Source organism: Oncorhynchus mykiss, chromosome 25 (genome assembly GCF_057628025.1).
Source record: "Oncorhynchus mykiss isolate SJ-2025 chromosome 25, ASM5762802v1, whole genome shotgun sequence".
NCBI lineage: Eukaryota > Metazoa > Chordata > Actinopteri > Salmoniformes > Salmonidae > Oncorhynchus > Oncorhynchus mykiss.
In genome coordinates this window covers 15,010,001-15,030,712 of record NC_143046.1, presented here as the reverse complement: position 1 = coordinate 15,030,712, position 20,712 = coordinate 15,010,001, and positions in this window count along the sequence as shown.

Below are 20,712 nucleotides of genomic sequence, written 5' to 3'. Positions count from 1 at the left end.
TATAACACACTGTCTCTGTCTGTGTCTCTGTCTCTAGCAGCAGAGCTAGTTAACACTATAACACACTGTCTCTGTCTCTGTCTCTAGCAGCAGAGCTAGTTAACACTATAACACACTGTCTCTGTCTCTCTCTCTCGCAGCTTTGCTAGTTAACACTATAACACACTCTCTGTCTCTGTCTCTGTCTCTAGCAGCAGAGCTAGTTAACACTATAACACACTGTCTCTGTCTCTGTCTCTCGCAGCTTTGCTAGTTAACACTATAACACACTCTCTGTCTCTGTCTCTGTCTCTAGCAGCAGAGCTAGTTAACACTATAACACACTGTCTCTGTCTCTGTCTCTGTCTCTAGCAGCAGAGCTAGTTAACACTATAACACACTGTCTCTGTCTGTGTCTCTGTCTCTAGCAGCAGAGCTAGTTAACACTATAACACACTGTCTCTGTCTCTGTCTCTAGCAGCAGAGCTAGTTAACACTATAACACACTGTCTCTGTCTCTGTCTCTAGCAGCAGAGCTAGTTACACTATAACGCACTGTCTCTGTCTCTGTCTCTAGCAGCAGAGCTAGTTACACTATAACACACTGTCTCTGTCTCTGTCTCTGTCTCTAGCAGCAGAGCTAGTTACACTATAACACACTGTCTCTATCTCTAGCAGCAGAGCTAGTTAACACTATAACACTCTGTCTCTGTCTCTGTCTCTAGTAGCAGATCTAGTTAACACTATAACACACTGTCTCTGTCTGTGTCTCTGTCTCTAGCAGCAGAGCTAGTTAACACTATAACACACTGTCTCTGTCTCTCTCTCTCGCAGCTTTGCTAGTTAACACTATAACACACTCTCTGTCTCTGTTTCTGTCTCTAGCAGCAGAGCCAGTTAACACTATAACACACTATCTCTGTCTCTAGCAGCAGAGCTAGTTACACTATAACACACTGTCTCTATCTCTAGCAGCAGAGCTAGTTAACACTATAACACTCTGTCTCTGTCTCTGTCTCTAGTAGCAGATCTAGTTAACACTATAACACACTGTCTCTGTCTCTGTCTCTAGCAGAAGATCTACATAACAATATTCCACTCTGTCTCTAGCAGCAGAGCTTGTTAACACTATAACACACTGTGTCTGTCTGATGCTCTATGGTACCTTGTGTGGTTCTCACCTTCAACACCCGTAGGTTATCCCTGTGGGTCTACAAGGCAGGCTGTAATGAACACATACACACAAACACATTCACACACACACACAAATAACACACACACATCCTATTCTCACAAGGCTTTCACCTCTCCTTGTGATAGCCTTGTTGTTGACTACTTAGCTATACATCAATATTGAAATATGTAGTTTGATAGATTATGCTATATTGTCATGATGTTAAAGGACTTGTGTGTTCCTGCTCTCTCAGACTACGTGGAGTTTTCTCCAGTCTTCCTACGATACTTCATCTCAGGTATGGACTGTGTAGGTAGGAGTGTGTCTCCCAGTAGATTTGTAGCTACATTTAGATTGTTAGGTGTTGATAAGTATTGTAGTAATGTTAGTTATCTTCTCGTCTTTTCTCTTATATCTGTGTTGTATTAGTTAACATGTAAAGTTTCCCTCTAAAGTCTCTCCTACCATGTAAAGTTTCCCTCAAAAGTCTATCCCACCATGTAAAGTTTCCCTCAAATATCTCCCACCTTGTAAAGTTTCCCTCAAATATCTCCCACCATGTAAAGTTTCCCTCAAATATCTCCCACCATGTAAAGTTTCCCTCAAAGTCTATCCCACAATGTAAAGTTTCCCTCAAAAGTCTATCCCACCATGTAAAGTTTCCCTCAAATATCTCCTGCCATGTAACGTTTCCCTTTAAAGTCTAACCTACCATGTACATTTTCCATCAAAAGTCTCTCCTACATTGTAAATTTTCCCTCAAGTCTCTCCAACCATGTAAAGTTTCCCTCAAGTCTCTCCTACCATGTAAAGTTTCCCTCAAGTCTCTCCTACCATGTAAAGTTTCCCTCAAGTCTCTCCTACCATGTAAAGTTTCCCTCAAATATCTCCCACCATGTAAAGTTTCCCTCAAAAGTCTATCCCACAATGTAAAGTTTCCCTCAAAAGTCTATCCCACCATGTAAAGTTTCCCTCAAATATCTCCTGCCATGTAACGTTTCCCTTTAAAGTCTAACCTACCATGTACATTTTCCATCAAAAGTCTCTCCTACCATGTAAAATTTCCCTCAAGTCTCTCCTACCATGTAAAGTTTCCCTCAAGTCTCTCCTACCATGTACAGTTTCCCTCAAGTCTCTCCTACCATGTAAAGTTTGCCTCAAGTCTCTCCTACCATGTAAAGTTTCCCTCAAGTCTCTCCTACCATGTAAAGTGTCCCTTTAAAGTCTCCTCTGCCAGTTTAGTTGCAGTGAATCTCTTGAAATAAGTCATTAAAGAGGAGAGGAGCAGTGTAGTGAAGATTCAGCAGACACTATTAATCTGGATAATTCCAGTTTTGGTTACCGTCCGTCCTTACATAGGCCTGATGAGTCATGATTAACCCAGCCAGCCAACACAGCTGTCTGATACTTCACTACAAACACAATTATTCAGATCCTTATAGAGCTATTTTTTTTGTGTGTAGGAGCGTGCTCAATTGTGTGTACAAGTGTGTGTATGGGTGTGTGTGCATGCATGTGTTCCTGTGTGTGTGTGTGCGTTTGTGTGTGTGTGTGTGTCTTCCATCCTCTTCTTCACCACCAGCTGATTGGGAGCAATTGCATCCCATCCTATCCTACAATAGTATCTTTAATTAGTATTGAGGATAAATTGGTCCCTTTTCCCTTAATTGCTTTGTCCTCAGCGTTACATTTAATTGGGCTGCAGTGGGTGTTATTGATCCTCTTTGATGTGCTTTAATTTGGATAATTTTATATATTTATTTCAGACGTGATGACTCCTTTAGTTATTTTGTCTTTGGGGGGCTGGGGCATTACCGCACCAAATCAAATGGATTAGTAGTAGGTTCAGTGGTCTAAAAGTTGTTGTTTTTAAATACAGTATACTTAAGTATCAAAAGTAAATGTAATTGCTCAAATATACTAAAGTATCAAAAGTAAAAGCATAAATCATTTCCAATTCTTTATATTATGTTAACCAGACAGCACCATTTTATTTTTACAGCTAGCCAGGGGCACACTCTAACACAAAAGCATGTGTATGTAGTGAGTCCACCAGATCACAGGCAGTAGGGATGACCAGGGATGTTCTCTTGATAAGTGTGTGAATGGACCATTTTCCTGTCCTGCTAAGTACTTTTGTGTGTCAGGGAAAATGTATGGAGTAAAAATATATTTTTTTTTCTTAGGAAATGTAGTGAAGTTAAAGTAAAAGTTGTCAAAAATATCAATAGTAAAGTATAGTACAGATACCCCAAAAATGTTTTACTTAAGTACTTTACAGCACTGAGTACGTTCCTTTAGGGTACAGAATAGGGTGATAAGGAGAAATGGCCCAGATCATTTACATCCATCAAAATAACACCTCTTGTATCTTTGATAAAGAACGTCTCATGAAAGTGAACGAGAAACAGTATAGGGACAGTCTACGGACAATATAGGAACAGGAACAGTATAGGAACAGGATAGGAACAGTATAGGGATAGTATAGGAACAGTATGGGGACAGTATAGGAATAGGGAAATTATAGGAATAAAGACAGTATAGGAACAGGAACAGTATAGGGAAATTATAGGAACAGTATGGGACTAGGACCAGTACAGGAACCGGAATAGTATAGGAACAGGAATAGTATAGGAACAGGAATAGTATAGGAACAGGAACAGTATAGGGAAATTATAGGAACAGTATGGGACTAGGACCAGTACAGGAACATGAATAGTATAGGAACATAAACAGTATAGGACTAGGACCAGTATAGGAACAGTATAGGAACAGGAATAGTATAGGAACATAAACAGTATAGGACTAGGACCAGTATAGGAACAGTATAGGAACAGGAATAGTATAGAAAAATTATAGGAACAGTATGGGACTAGGACCAGTATAGGACCAGTATAGGAACAGTATAGGAACAGGAATAGTATAGAAAAATTATAGGAACAGTATGGGACTAGGAACAGTATAGGAACAGGAATAGTATAGGAACATAAACAGTATAGGACTAGGACCAGTATAGGAACAGTATAGGAACAGGAACAGTATAGGGAAATTATAGGAACAGTATGGGACTAGGACCAGTACAGGAACATGAATAGTATAGGAACATAAACAGTATAGGACTAGGACCAGTATAGGAACAGTATAGGAACAGGAATAGTATAGAAACATAAACAGTATAGGACTAGGACCAGTATAGGAACAGTATAGGAACAGTATAGGACCAGTATAGGAACAGGAATAGTATAGAAACATAAACAGTATAGGACTAGGACCAGTATAGGACCAGTATAGGAACAGTATAGGAACAGTATAGGACCAGTATAGGAACAGTATAGGAACAGGAATAGTATAGGAACATAAACAGTATAGGACTAGGACCAGTATAGGAACAGTATAGGAACAGTATAGGACCAGTATAGGAACAGTATAGGAACAGGAATAGTATAGGAACATAAACAGTATAGGACTAGGACCAGTATAGGAACAGTATAGGGAAATTATAGGAACAGTATGGGACTAGGACCAGTACAGGAACATGAATAGTATAGGAACATAAACAGTATAGGACTAGGACCAGTATAGGAACAGTATAGGAACATGAATAGTATAGAAAAATTATAGGAACAGTATGGGACTAGGACCAGTACAGGAACATGAATAGTATAGGAACATAAACAGTATAGGACTAGGACCAGTATAGGAACAGTATAGGAACAGTATAGGAACAGTATAGGAACAGGAATAGTATAGGAACATAAACAGTATAGGACTAGGACCAGTATAGGAACAGTATAGGAACAGTATAGGACCAGTATAGGAACAGTATAGGAACAGGAATAGTATAGGAACATAAACAGTATAGGACTAGGACCAGTATAGGAACAGTATAGGAACAGGAATAGTATAGAAACATAAACAGTATAGGACTAGGACCAGTATAGGAACAGTATAGGAACAGTATAGGACCAGTATAGGAACAGGAATAGTATAGAAACATAAACAGTATAGGACTAGGACCAGTATAGGACCAGTATAGGAACAGTATAGGAACAGTATAGGACCAGTATAGGAACAGTATAGGAACAGGAATAGTATAGAAACATAAACAGTATAGGACTAGGAACAGTATAGGAACAGTATAGGACCAGTATAGGAACAGTATAGGAACAGGAATAGTATAGGAACATAAACAGTATAGGACTAGGAACAGTATAGGAACAGTATAGGACCAGTATAGGAACAGTATAGGAACAGGAATAGTATAGGAACATAAACAGTATAGGAACATAAACAGTATAGGACTAGGACCAGTATAGGAACAGTATAGGAACATGAATAGTATAGGAACATAAACAGTATGGGACTAGGACCAGTATAGGAACAGTATAGGAACAGGAATAGTATAGGAACATAAACAGTATAGGACTAGGACCAGTATAGGAACAGTATAGGAACAGTATAGGACCAGTATAGGAACAGTATAGGAACAGGAATAGTATAGGAACATAAACAGTATGGGACTAGGACCAGTATAGGAACAGTATAGGAACAGTATAGGACCAGTATAGGAACAGTATAGGAACAGGAATAGTATAGGAACATAAACAGTATGGGACTAGGACCAGTATAGGAACAGTACAGGAACATGAATAGTATAGGAACATAAACAGTATAGGACTAGGACCAGTATAGGAACAGTACAGGAACATGAATAGTATAGGAACATAAACAGTATAGGACTAGGACCAGTATAGGAACAGTATAGGAACAGGAATAGTATAGGAACATAAACAGTATAGGACTAGGACCAGTATAGGAACAGTATAGGAACAGGAATAGTATAGAAAAAAGAACAGCATAGGAACAGTAGAGGGATAGTATAGGAACATGAATAGTATAGGAACATGAATAGTATAGGAACAGGAACAGTATAGGAACAGGAATAGTATAGGAACATGAATAGTATAGGAACAGGAACAGTATAGGAACAGGAATAGTATAGGAACATGAATAGTATAGGAACAGGAAAAGTATAGGAACATAAACAGTATAGGACTAGGACCAGTATAGGAACAGAAAAAGTATAGGAACAGAAATGGTATAGGAACAGTCACGGTATAGGAACAGGAATAGTATAGGAACAGGAATAGTATAGGAACAGGAACAGTATAGGAACCGGAATAGTACAGGAACAGGAACTGTATAGGAACAGTATAGAAAAGGAGACAGTAGAGGGACAGTAAATGGACAGTATAGGAATAGGAACAGTATAGGAACAGGAACTGTATAGAAACAGGAATAGTATAGGAACAGGAATAGTATAGGAACAGGAACTGTATAGGAACAGTATAGAAAAGGAGACAGTAGATGGACAGTAAAGGGACAGTATAGGAACATGAATAGTATAGGAACAGGAATAGTATAGGAAAAGGAGCTGTATAGGAACAGTATAGAAAAGGAGACAGCAGAGGGACAGTAAAGGGACAGTATAGGAATAGGAACAGGATAAGAACAGAAAAATTATAGGAAAAGAAACAGGAGAGGAACAGAAAGAATAAAGGAACAGTATAGGAACAGTATAGTGACAGTACAGGAACGGTATATGGACATTATAGCAACAGGAACGATATAGGAACAGTTTAGAAACAGGAACGGTGTATGAATGTGAACAGTATAGGAACAGTATAGGAATATGAACAGTATAGGAACAGTATAGTGACAGTACAGGAACAGTATATGGACATTATAGCAACAGGAACGATATAAGAACAGTTTAGAAACAGGAACAGTGTATAAATATGAACAGTATGGGAACAAAAACAGTATAGGAACAGTATATGGAAGATAGGGAAAGTATAAGGACAGGATAGGAACAGTAACAGTATAGGAACAGGAACAGTATAATAATAATAATAACAGTATCAAATCAAATCAAATTGTATTTTTCACATACACGTGTTATTGTGGGCTTAGCGAAATGCTTGTATGTGACCAGTATATAAAAAAACAGTATAGGAACAGTATAGGAACATTATAAGGACAGTATAGGAACAGTAAAGGAACAGTATCAGTATAAGAATAGTAACAGTATAGGAACAGGAAGAGTATAAGAACAGAAACAGTATAGGAAAAGGAACAGGATAAGAACAGTATAGGAACAGTTTAGGATCAAGAACGGTATAGGAACAGTATAGGTAAAGGAGCGGTATAGGAATAGGAACAGAATAGGAACAGGAACAGTATAGCAGCAGGAACAGGATAGAAACATGAACTGTATAGGAACAGCAAATGGACAGGAACAGTGCAGCGATGGTATAGAAAAAGTATAAGGAGAGTGCGGGAAGAGTATAGGAAAATAAACCGTATAGGAATAGGAACAGAATAGGAACAGGAACAGTATATGAAAAGGAATCTTATAGGAACAGTATAGCAACACAAGTAGTATAGGAAAAGCAAATGGGCAGTATATCAAATCAAATCAAATCAAATGTATTTATATAGCCCGTCGTACATCAGCTGATATCTCAAAGTGCTGTACAGAAACCCAGCCTAAAACCCCAAACAGCAAGCAATGCAGTTGTAGAAGCACGGTGGCTAGGAAAAACTCCCTAGAAAGGCCAAAACCTAGGAAGAAACCTAGAGAGGAACCAGGCTATGTGGGGTGGCCAGTCCTCTTCTGGCTGTGCCGGGTGGAGATTATTACAGAACATGGCCAAGATGTTCAAATGTTCATAAATGACCAGCATGGTCGAATAATAATAAGGCAGAACAGTTTAAACTGGAGCAGCAGCACGGTCAGGTGGACTGGGGACAGCAAGGAGTCATCATGTCAGGTATTCCTGGGGCATGGTCCTAGGGCTCAGGTCCTCCGAGAGAGAGAAAGAAAGAGAGAATTAGAGAGAGCATATGTGGGATGGCCAGTCCTCTTCTGGCTGTGCCGGGTGGAGATTATAACAGAACATGGCCAAGATGTTCAAATGTTCATAAATGACCAGCATGGTCGAATAATAATAAGGCAGAACAGTTGAAACTGGAGCAGCAGCACTGCCAGGTGGACTGGGGACAGCAAGGAGTCATCATGTCAGGTAGTCCTGGGGCATGGTCCTAGGGCTCAGGTCCTCCGAGAGAGAGAAAGAAAGAGAGAAGGAGAGAATTAGAGAACGCACACTCAGTATAGGTACAGGAACAGTGTAGGAACAGGACAGGAAGAGGAACAGTATAGGAACAGTGTGGGAACAGGAACAGTATGGGAACAGTATAGGAACAGAATAGGAACAGGAACAGTATAGGAACATAATAGGAACAGTGTAGGAACAGGAACAGAATAGGAACAGTGTAGGAACAGAATAGGAACAGGAACAGTATGGGAACAGTATAGGAACAGAATATGAAGAGGAACAGTATATGAACAGCAAATGGACAGTATAGGGACATGAACAGTATATGAACATTATAGGGCCAGTGTAGGAACAGGAACAGTATAGGAACAGGAACGGTATAGGAATAGGAACAGAATAGGAACAGGAACAGTATGTGGACAGTATAGGAACACAAACAATATAGGAACAGCAATTGGAACAGTATATGAACATTATAGGGCCAGTATAGGAACAGGAACAGTATAGGAACAGGAACGGTATAGAAATAGGACCAGAATAGGGACAGTATAGAAAAACAAACAGTATAGGAACAGCAATTGGACAGTACAGTACAGGAACAGTATAGGAACAGGAACAGTATATGAAAATGAACAGTATATGAACAGTATAGGAACAGGAACAGCACATGAACGTGAACAGTATAGGAACAGTATAGCAACAGGAACGGTATAGGAATAGGAACATAATAGGAACAGGAACAGTATAGGTACAGTATAGGAACACAAACAGTATAGGAACAGCAATTGGACAGTATAGGACCGGAACAGTATAGGAACAGGAACAGTATAGGAACAGGAACAGTAAAGAAACCGGAATGGTATAGGAACTGCAAAGTGACAGTATAGGAACAGGAACAGTATAAGAACAGTGTAGGAACAGGAACAGAATATAAATAGACACAGTATATGAACATGAACAATATAGGGAAAATATAGGAAACGTATAGGAACAGGAACAGGATAGGAACATAAACAGTCTAATGAGAGTATACAAACAGTATAGGAACAGAATGGGAAAAGGAACAGTATATGAACAGCAAATGGACAGTATAGGGACAGGAACAGTATAGGAAAATGATATGGGCAGTATAGGAACAGTAACAGTATAGAAACAGGAACAGCATATGAAAAGGAACAGTATATGAACAGTATAGGAACAGGAACAGTATAGGAACAACATATGAACATGAACAGTATAGGAACATTATAGGAACAGTATAGGAACAGTAACAGTATAGAAACAGGAACAGTTTAGCAACAGGAACAGTATAGGAACAGTATATAAAAAATAACAGTATATGAACGCGAACAGTATAGGAACAGAATAGAAACAGGAACAGTTTAACAACAGGAACAGTATAGGAACAGTATAGGAAAATGAACAGTATATGAACAGTATAGGAACAGGAACAGCATATGAACTTGAACAGTACAGGAACAGTATAGCAACAGGAAAGATATAGGAATAGGAACAGGAACAGTATAGGAACACAAACAGTATAGGAACAGCAATTGGACAGTATAGGACAGGAACAGTATAGGACCAGTATAGGTACAATAACAGTATAGAAACAGGAATGGTATAAGAACAGCATAGGAACATGAATAATATAGGAACAGCAAAGGGACAGTATAGGAACAGCATACTAACATTGGCAGTATTGGAACTGCAAAGTGACAGTATAGGAACAGTATAGGAACTGCAAAGTGACAGTATAGGAACAGGAACAGTATAGGAACAGTGTAGGAACAGGAACAGAATATGAATAGACACAGTATATGAACATGAACAATATAGGAACAATATAGGAAAAGTATAGGAACAGGAACAGGATAGGAACACAAACAGTGTAATGAGAGTATAGGAACAGTATATGAACAGATTAGGAAAATGAACAGCAAATGGACAGTATAGGAACAGGAACAGTATAGGAAAACAATATGGGCAGTATAGGAACAGTAACAGTATAGAAACAGGAACAGTATAGCAACAGGTACAGCATATGACAAGGAACAGTATATGAACAGTATAGGAACAGCGTATGAACATGAACAGTATAGGAACATTATAGGGACAGTATAGGAACAGTAACAGTATAAAAACAGGAACAGTTTAGCAACAGGAACAGTACAGGAACAGTATATGAAAAGGAACCGCATATGAACGCAAACAGTATAGGAACAGTATAGAAACAGGAACAGTTTAGAAACAGGAACAGTATAGGAACAGTATATGAAATGGAACAGTATATAAACAGTATAGGAACAGGAACAGCATATGAACGTGAACAGTATAGGAACAGTATAGCAACAGGAACGGTATAGGAATAGGAACAGAATAGGAACAGGAACAGTATAGGGACAGTATAGGAACACAAACAGTATAGGAACAGCAAATGGACAGTATAGGACAGGAACAGTATAGGACCAGTATAGGTTCAAGAACAGTATAGAAATAGGAATGGTATAAGAACAGCATAGGAACATGAATAATATAGGAACAGCAAAGGGACAGTATAGGAACAGCATAGTAACATTGGCAGTATTGGAACTGCAAAGTGACAGTATAGGAACAGTGTAGGAACTGCAAAGTGACAGTATAAGAACAGTATAGGAACTGCAAAGTGACAGTATAGGAACAGTATAGGAACTGCAAAGTGACAGTATAGGAACAGGAACAGTATAAGAACAGTGTAGGAACAGGAACAGAATATGAATAGACACAGTATATGAACATGAACAATATAGGAACAATATAGGAAAAGTATAGGAACAGGAACAGGATAGGAACATAAACAGTGTAATGAGAGTATAGGAACAGTATAGGAACAGATTAGGAAAAGGAACAGTATATGAACAGGAACAACATAGGAACAGGAACCGGAACAGTATAGGAACAGTCAGATCAGATCCTCAATTCAGATATCCTGATCTCCACGTCATCTGTCATTCTGTACCTCACCCCTCTACCTGCAGATGTAACATTATGTGTGTTTGTTTGACTGCTTGAATCTTTGCACTACTTCTGTCTCTCACACAGGCGGTAACTTCCACACCCTGGCTGAACTCGGAGTTTGCGACCCAGGTTCCGTTCACCCTGCAGTCCCTGCCTACTGTCCTGACCTAAGCTTGCTCCAGAGGGGCTACTCCCTCAGCGCAGGGTCAGACCCTAATGCAGATTCTGACCCAGAGGGGCCCCTTTCCCCAGAGAGAGCCATCCAGCTGTGGGGAGGAGGACCAGGAGGAGGAACAGGAGGAGGGGTGAAGAGCAGACACAGCTCAGGACTGTCCAGCAGAGAAAACTCAGTGCTCACACTCACTGACTCAGACAACGACTACAAGTCTGACCACGAATCAGGTAGGAGAGATACGGATTGATAGGGTGAGGTCGACATAGGGTGAGGTCGGGAATGGAAAGAGTTGAAGCATGAGACCGAGTGAAAGACTGTGTGATTGGGAGGAGGAATTTTTAGGCACAGACTCCTGTGGAATTGCTGGCAATCTGGTGTGATCCATGATTGATTGATTGATTCATTGATATAGAAGGACTCGTGGATATTGTCAAATCTTCATAAATAGAGAGATCTCACTTGTTTATCAGATTGTTAATTTCATGTTTTCAAGTGAAAAAAAGTATTGTTCATGTGTCTCTTCCTGTGAACATTAATCTGTTTCGGTCAGCTAATACATCCCAGTGTGTGTGTGTGTGTGTGTGTGTGTGTGTGTGTTTGTCGTCGTATATCTATCCACAGCTGCGTCTGACATGCCGATAGAGGTTAATGAGTGGATGTAATATAAACAATCTAATTAGTTGGAGTCTCACAACAGAATCTTGGAGAGTACTGTAGTCAGACACAGCTTTTGTTCTGACAGCAGCCATCAAACTATTGAGCAACACCTATCACACCAATCACACATACACCTGCACACACACTCACTCAGGTTTTCATCTTTTAAACACACAGAGAAACACTTTTCTAAGAGGTGATGGTTTCATCTCTCTGGCTGATAATTGCTTTGTGGCTGATTGCCAGACTAATCTCTGAGCTGTACATATCAACTGTAGACAGTCTGTCAGTAGACTAAATCTCTCTCTCTTTCACACAGACACACACACACACACACACACACACACGCACGCACACACGCACACACGCACACACACACACTCTCTCTCACAAAGGGCAAACAGGAGGATTATTCAAGGTCTTGTGTGAGAACTTCTAAAATGTAATGATGTAATCGTTTGCTAGTGGCATAATGTAGTATTCTTTTAAAAAATGACATAGGTTTAATTCAGTGGTTTACTTGAATACACAATTTACAGATCACACCTTTAAATGTATATTGCACTGTTATATTGATAACAACAATGCATAACAAGAGAGATGGAGAGATGGAGAGAGAGAGACAGAGAGGGGGAGGGAGAGAGAGACAGAGAGGGGGAGGGAGAGAGAGACAGAGAGGGGGAGGGAGAGAGAGACAGAGAGGGGGAGGGAGAGAGAGACAGAGAGGGGGAGGGAGAGAGAGACAGAGAGGGGGAGGGAGAGAGAGACAGAGAGGGGGAGGGAGAGAGACAGAGAGGGGGAGGGAGAGAGAGACAGAGAGGGGAGGGAGACAGAGAGGGGGAGGGAGAAGGAGATGACCTCTTAACTATTAGACTATGAAGGCAAATTAAGAAATGTCAGATTGGAGAGGAATTCCCCTCAAAAAACACAGATTCCCATTCACACAGTCTGATGGGGTTTTCCCTCCACGTCACCACGCTACTGCGGTCATTCTCTGTGGCAATGTGTTGATCAAAGTGGCTAGAGAGGACGCAGTAATTAGAGAAAGATTATATACTACTGGAAAAATAATATGCTAAAAATATTAGGATATAGGCTATGCATCCTATAGGATGAATCATGAAAGAAGCTTGGCCACGTTTCATTCAGTTTCAGCCCATTTAATAAGAGATGAACCGCAAAACTGTCACATGTCATCATTCCTTGAACCCTGCACTTAAGCAAAGACACATAAGCAAATCCCATTGGTCCTTTCCCAGAAACGTATTAAAAACCTGGTCTTGCCGTCAAATCCTTTCTGTAGAATCTCAGAAAAAAGTCTACATTATAGAATAATTGTCACATGTGCTCCCTCTCTGGCCTGCTCGTTAGGGTGCACACTTGTCACCAGCGTTACTTGCATAATGACACTCACTTGGACTCCATCACCTCCTTGATTACCTTCCCTTAATATGTCTCTCCCTTTGGTTCCTTCCCTTTATATGTCTCTTCTCTTTATATGTCTCTTCTCTATATATGTCTCCCCCTTTGGTTCCTTCTCTTAATATGTCTCTCCCTTTGGTTCCTTCTCTTAATATGTCTCTCCCTTTGGTTCCTTCCCTTAATATGTCTCCCCCTTTGGTTCCTTCCCTTAATATGTCTCCCCCTTTGGTTCCTTCCCTTAATATGTCTCCCACTTTGGTTCCTTCCCTTAATATGTCTCTCCCTTTGGTTCCTTCCCTTAATAAGTCTCCCCCTTTGGTTCCTTCTCTTAATATGTCTCCCCTTTGGTTCCTTCTCTTTATATGTCTCTCCCTTTGGTTCCTTCTCTTAATATGTCTCTCCCTTTGGTTCCTTCTCTTTATATGTCTCTCCCTTTGGTTCCTTCTCTTAATATGTCTCTCCCTTTGGTTCCTTCTCTTAATATGTCTCTCCCTTTGGTTCCTTCTCTATATATGTCTCTTCTCTTTATATGCTTCTCCCTTTGGTTCCTTCCCTTAATATGTCTCCCCCTTTGGTTCCTTCTCTTAATATGTCTCTCCCTTTGGTTCCTTCTCTTAATATGTCTCTCCCTTTGGTTCCTTCCCTTAATATGTCTCCCCCTTTGGTTCCTTCTCTTAATATGTCTCTCCCTTTGGTTCCTTCTCTTAATATGTCTCTCCCTTTGGTTCCTTCTCTATATATGTCCCTTCTCTTTATATGTCTCTCCCTTTGGTTCCTTCTCTTTATATGTCTCTCCCTTTGGTTCCTTCTCTTAATATGTCTCTCCCTTTGGTTCCTTCTTTTAATATGTCTCTCCCTTTGGTTCCTTCTCTTAATATGTCTCTCCCTTTGGTTCCTTCTTTTAATATGTCTCTCCCTTTGGTTCCTTCTCTTAATATGTCTCTCCCTTTGGTCCCTTCTTTTAATATGTCTCTCCCTTTGGTTCCTTCTCTTAATATGTCTCTCCCTTTGGTTCCTTCTCTTTATATGTCTCTCCCTTTGGTTCCTTCTCTTAATATGTCTCTCCTTTGCTTCCTTCTCTTAATATGTCTCTCCCTTTGGTTCCTTCTCTTAATATGTCTCTCCCTTTGGTCCCTTCTCTATATATGTCTCTTCTCTTTATATGCTTCTCCCTTTGGTTCCTTCCCTTAATATGTCTCTCCCTTTGGTTCCTTCTTTTAATATGTCTCTCCCTTTGGTTCCTTCTCTTAATATGTCTCTCCCTTTGGTTCCTTCTTTTAATATGTCTCTCCCTTTGGTCCCTTCTCTATATATGTCTCTTCTCTTTATATGCTTCTCCCTTTGGTTCCTTCCCTTAATATGTCTCCCCCTTTGGTTCCTTCCCTTAATATGTCTCTCCCTTTGGTTCCTTCTCTTAATATGTCTCTCCCTTTGGTTCCTTCTCTTAATATGTCTCTCCCTTTGGTTCCTTCCCTTAATATGTCTCTCCCTTTGCTTCCTTCTCTTAATATGTCTCTCCCTTTGGTTCCTTCTCTTTATATGTCTCTCCCTTTGGTTCCTTCTCTTTATATGTCTCTCCCTTTGGTTCCTTCTCTTAATATGTCTCTCCCTTTGGTCCCTTCTCTATATATGTCTCTTCTCTTTATATGCTTCTCCCTTTGGTTCCTTCCCTTAATATGTCTCCCCCTTTGGTTCCTTCCCTTAATATGTCTCTCCCTTTGCTTCCTTCTCTTAATATGTCTCTCCCTTTGGTTCCTTCTCTTTATATGTCTCTCCCTTTGGTTCCTTCTCTTTATATGTCTCTCCCTTTGGTTCCTTCCCTTAATATGTCTCTCCCTTTGGTTCCTTCTCTTTATATGTCTCTCCCTTTGGTTCCTTCTCTATATATGTCTCTCCCTTTGGTTCCTTCTCTATATATGTCTCTCCCTTTGGTTCCTTCCCTTAATATGTCTCTCCCTTTGGTTCCTTCTCTTTATATGTCTCTCCCTTTGGTTCCTTCTCTTAATATGTCTCTCCCTTTGGTTCCTTCTCTTAATATGTCTCTCCCTTTGGTTCCTTCCCTTAATATGTCTCTCCCTTTGGTTCCTTCTCTTAATAGGTCTCCCCCTTTGGTTCCTTCCCTTAATATGTCTCTCCTTTGGTTCCTTCTCTTTATATGTCTCTCCCTTTGGTTCCTTCTCTTTATATGTCTCCCCCTTTGGTTCCTTCCCTTAATATGTCTCTCCCTTTGGTTCCTTCTCTTTATATGTCTCTCCCTTTGGTCCCTTCTCTTAATATGTCTCTCCCTTTGGTTCGTTCTCTTAATATGTCTCCCCTTTTGGTCCCTTCTCTTAATATGTCTCTCCCTTTGGTTCCTTCTCTTTATATGTCTCTCCCTTTGGTTCCTTCCCTTTATAGGTCTCTCCCTTTGGTTCCTTCCCTTAATATGTCTCTCCCTTTGGTTCCTTCTCTTAATATGTCTCTCCCTTTGGTCCCTTCTCTTAATATGTCTCTCCCTTTGGTTCCTTCTCTTAATATGTCTCCCCTTTTGGTCCCTTCTCTATATATGTCTCTCCCTTTGGTTCCTTCTCTTTATATGTCTCTCCCTTTGGTTCCTTCCCTTTATATGTCTCTCCCTTTGGTTCCTTCTCTTTATATGTCTCTCCCTTTGGTTCCTTCTCTTAATATGTCTCTCCCTTTGGTTCCTTCTCTTAATATGTCTCTCCCTTTGGTTCCTTCCCTTAATATGTCTCCCCCTTTGGTTCCTTCCCTTAATATGTCTCCCCCTTTGGTTCCTTCCCTTAATATGTCTCCCCCTTTGGTTCCTTCCCTTAATATGTCTCTCCCTTTGGTTCGTTCTCTTTATGTCTCTCCCTTTGGTTCCTTCCCTTAATATGTCTCCCCCTTTGGTTCCTTCCCTTAATATGTCTCTCCCTTTGGTTCGTTCTCTTTATGTCTCTCCCTTTGGTTCCTTCTCTTAATATGTCTCTCCCTTTGGTTCCTTCTCTTTATATGTCTCTCCCTTTGGTTCCTTCTCTTTATATGTCTCTCCCTTTGGTTTCTTCTCTTTATATGTCTCTCCCTTTGGTTCCTTCTCTTAATATGTCTATCCCTTTGGTTCTTTCTCTTTATATGTCTCTCCCTTTGGTTCCTTCTCTTAATATGTCTCTCCCTTTGGTTCCTTCTCTTAATATGTCTCTCCCTTTGGTTCCTTCCCTTAACATGTCTCTCCCTTTGGTTCCTTCTCTTAATATGTCTCTCCCTTTGGTTCCTTCCCTTAATATGTCTCCCCCTTTGGTTCCTTCCCTTAATATGTCTCTCCCTTTGGTTCCTTCCCTTAATATGTCTCTCCCTTTGGTTCCTTCCCTTAATATGTCTCTCCCTTTGGTTCCTTCCCTTAATATGTCTCTCCCTTTGGTTCCTTCCCTTAATATGTCTCCCCCTTTGGTTCCTTCCCTTAATATGTCTCTCCCTTTGGTTCCTTCTCTTAATATGTCTCCCCCTTTGGTTCCTTCCCTTAATATGTCTCTCCTTTGCTTCCTTCTCTTAATATGTCTCTCCCTTTGGTTCCTTCCCTTAATATGTCTCTCCTTTGCTTCCTTCTCTTAATATGTCTCTCCCTTTGGTTCCTTCTCTTAATATGTCTCTCCCTTTGGTTCCTTCTCTTTATATGTCTCTCCCTTTGGTTCCTTCTCTTAATATGTCTCCCCATTGGTTCCTTCCCTTAATATGTCTCTCCTTTGCTTCCTTCTCTTAATATGTCTCTCCCTTTGGTTCCTTCCCTTAATATGTCTCTCCTTTGCTTCCTTCTCTTAATATGTCTCTCCCTTTGGTTCCTTCTCTTAATATGTCTCTCCCTTTGGTTCCTTCTCTTTATATGTCTCTCCCTTTGGTTCCTTCTCTTTATATGTCTCTCCCTTTGGTTCCTTCTCTTTATATGTCTCTCCCTTTGGTTCCTTCTCTTTATATGTCTCTCCCTTTGGTTCCTTCTCTTTATGTCTCTCCCTTTGGTTCCTTCTCTTTATATGTCTCTCCCTTTGGTTCCTTCTCTTTATATGTCTCTCCCTTTGGTTCCTTCTCTTTATATGTCTCTCCCTTTGGTTCCTTCTCTTAATATGTCTCTCCCTTTGGTTCCTTCTCTTAATATGTCTCTCTCTTTGGTTCCTTCCCTTAATATATCTCTCCCTTTGGTTCCTTCTCTTAATATGTCTCTCCCTTTGGTTCCTTCTCTTTATATGTCTCTCCCTTTGGTTCCTTCTCTTTATATGTCTCTCCCTTTGGTTCCTTCTCTTAATATGTCTCTCCCTTTGGTTCCTTCTCTTAATATGTCTCTCCCTTTGGTTCCTTCTCTTTATATGTCTCTCCCTTTGGTTCCTTCTCTTAATATGTCTCTCCCTTTGGTTCCTTCTCTTAATATGTCTCTCCCTTTGGTTCCTTCCCTTAATATGTCTCCCCCTTTGGTTCCTTCCCTTAATATGTCTCTCCCTTTGGTTCCTTCTCTTAATATGTCTCCCCCTTTGGTTCCTTCCCTTAATATGTCTCTCCTTTGCTTCCTTCTCTTAATATGTCTCTCCCTTTGGTTCCTTCTCTTTATATGTCTCTCCCTTTGGTTCCTTCTCTTAATATCTCTCTCCCTTTGGTTCCTTCTCTTAATATGTCTCTCTCTTTGGTTCCTTCCCTTAATATATCTCTCCCTTTGGTTCCTTCTCTTAATAGGTCTCTCCCTTTGGTTCCTTCCCCAGTCGTCATTGTTTCTGTTTCATATCGGTGCGCTGTTTGTGTCTCTTGTTTTGTTAATTTATTAATTAAATGTATTCACTTGCTTCCCGACTCTCAGCGGAAATCATTACTATATTGCTCTGTCAATGTAAACTACCATATAAATTGACAATGAAAGTTTTAAGGGGTGTACATAACAGCTGTGACAGGCATGAAGATAAAATTGACAATCACTCAAAATTGATATGGAAACAATACGTGTGTTTCCTTAATGGTACATAAAACAATATAGATTTTTTTGCAGTTTAGTCATTTAGCAGACACTCTTATTTAGAGCAATTAGGGTTAAGTGCCTTGCTCAAGGGCACATCGACAGATTTTTCACCTAGTCGGCCCGGGGTTTCGAACCAGCTACCAACCGCCCTATCATGGCCATGACTAGTATAGAATTTTACAGTGATCAGCCTGTCCATAGCCTAACGATCAGCCTGTCCATAGCCTAATGATCAGCCTGTCCATAGCCTAATGTCCATAGCCTAATGATCAGCCTGTCCACAGGCTAATGATCAGCCTGTCCATAGCCTAATGATCAGCCTGTCCATAGGCTAATGATCAGCCTGTCCATAGCCTAATGATCAGCCTGTCCATAGGCTAATGTCCATAGCCTAATGATCAGACTGTCCATATGCTAATGATCAGCCTGTCCATAGCCTAATGTCCATAGCCTAATGATCAGCCTGTCCATAGACTAATGTTCATAGCCTAATGATCAGCCTGTCCATAGGCTAATGATCAGCCTGTCCATAGCCTAATGATCAACCTGTCCATAGCCTAATGATCAGCCTGTCCATAGCCTAATGACCAGCCTGTCCATAGCCTAATGATCAGCCTGTCCATAGCCTAATGTCCATAACCTAATGATCAGCCTGTCCATAGCCTAATGATCAGCCTGTCCATAGCCTAATGATCAACCTGTCCATAGCCTAATTATCAGCCTGTCCATAGCCTAATGATCAACCTGTCCATAGCCTAATGATCAACCTGTCCATAGCCTAATGATCAGCCTGTCCATAGCCTAATGATCAGCCTGTCCATAGCCTAATGATCAGCCTGTCCATAGCCTATTGATCAACCTGTCCATAGCCTAATGTCCATAGCCTAATGATCAGCCTGTCCATAGGCTAATGTCTATAGGCTAATGTCCATGGCCTAATGATCAGCCTGTCCATAGCCTAATGATCAGCCTGTCCATAGCCTAATGAGCAGCCTGTCCATAGCCTAATGACCAGCCTGTCCATAGCCTAATGATCAGCCTGTCCATAGCCTATTGATCAACCTGTCCATAGCCTAATGTCCATAGCCTAATGATCAGCCTGTCCATAGGCTAATGTCCATAGGCTAATGTCCATGGCCTAATGATCAGCCTGTCCATAGCCTAATGATCAGCCTGTCCATAGCCTAATGATCAGCCTGTCCATAGACTAATGTCCATAGCCTAATGATCAGCCTGTCCATAGCCTAATGATCAGCCTGTCCATAGCCTAATTATCAACCTGTCCATAGCCTATTGATCAACCTGTCCATAGCCTAATGATCAGCCTTCCCATGGCCTAATGATCAGCCTGTCCATAGCCTATTGATCAACCTGTCCATAGCCTAATGATCAGCCTTCCCATGGCCTAATGATCAACCTGTCCATAGCCTAATGATCAACCTGTCCATAGCCTATTGATCAACCTGTCCATAGCCTAATGATCATCCTTCCCATGGCCTAATGATCAGCCTGTCTATAGCCTATTGATCAACCTGTCCATAGCCTAATGATCAGTCTTCCCATGGCCTAATGATCAGCCTGCCCATGGCCTAATGATCAGCCTGCCCATGGCCTAATGATCAGCCTGCCCATGGCCTAATGATCAACCTGTCCATAGCCTAATGATCAGCCTGCCCATGGCCTAATGATCAACCTGTCTATAGCCTAATGATCAGCCTTCCCATGGCCTAATGATCAGCCTGCCCATGGCCTAATGATCAACCTGTCCATAGCCTAATGATCAGCCTGCCCATGGCCTAATGATCAGCCTGTCTATTGCCTAATGATCAGCCTGCCCATGGCCTAATGATTAACCTGTCCATAGCCTAATGATCAGCCTGCCCATGGCCTAATGATCAGCCTGCCCATAGCCTAATGATCAGCCTGCCCATGGCCTAATGATCAACCTGTCTATTGCCTAGTGATCAGCCTGTCTATTGCCTAATGATCAGCCTGTCTATTGCCTAATGATCAGCCTGTCTATTGCCTAATGATCAGCCTGTCTATTGCCTAATGATCAACCTGTCTATTGCCTAATGATCAGCCTGCCCATGGCCTAATGATCAACCTGTCTATTGCCTAATGATCAGCCTGCCCATGGCCTAATGATCAACCTGTCTATAGCCTAATGATCAGCCATGGATACGTTTTAGTGAAGCTGTTGACACTACATTTTAAT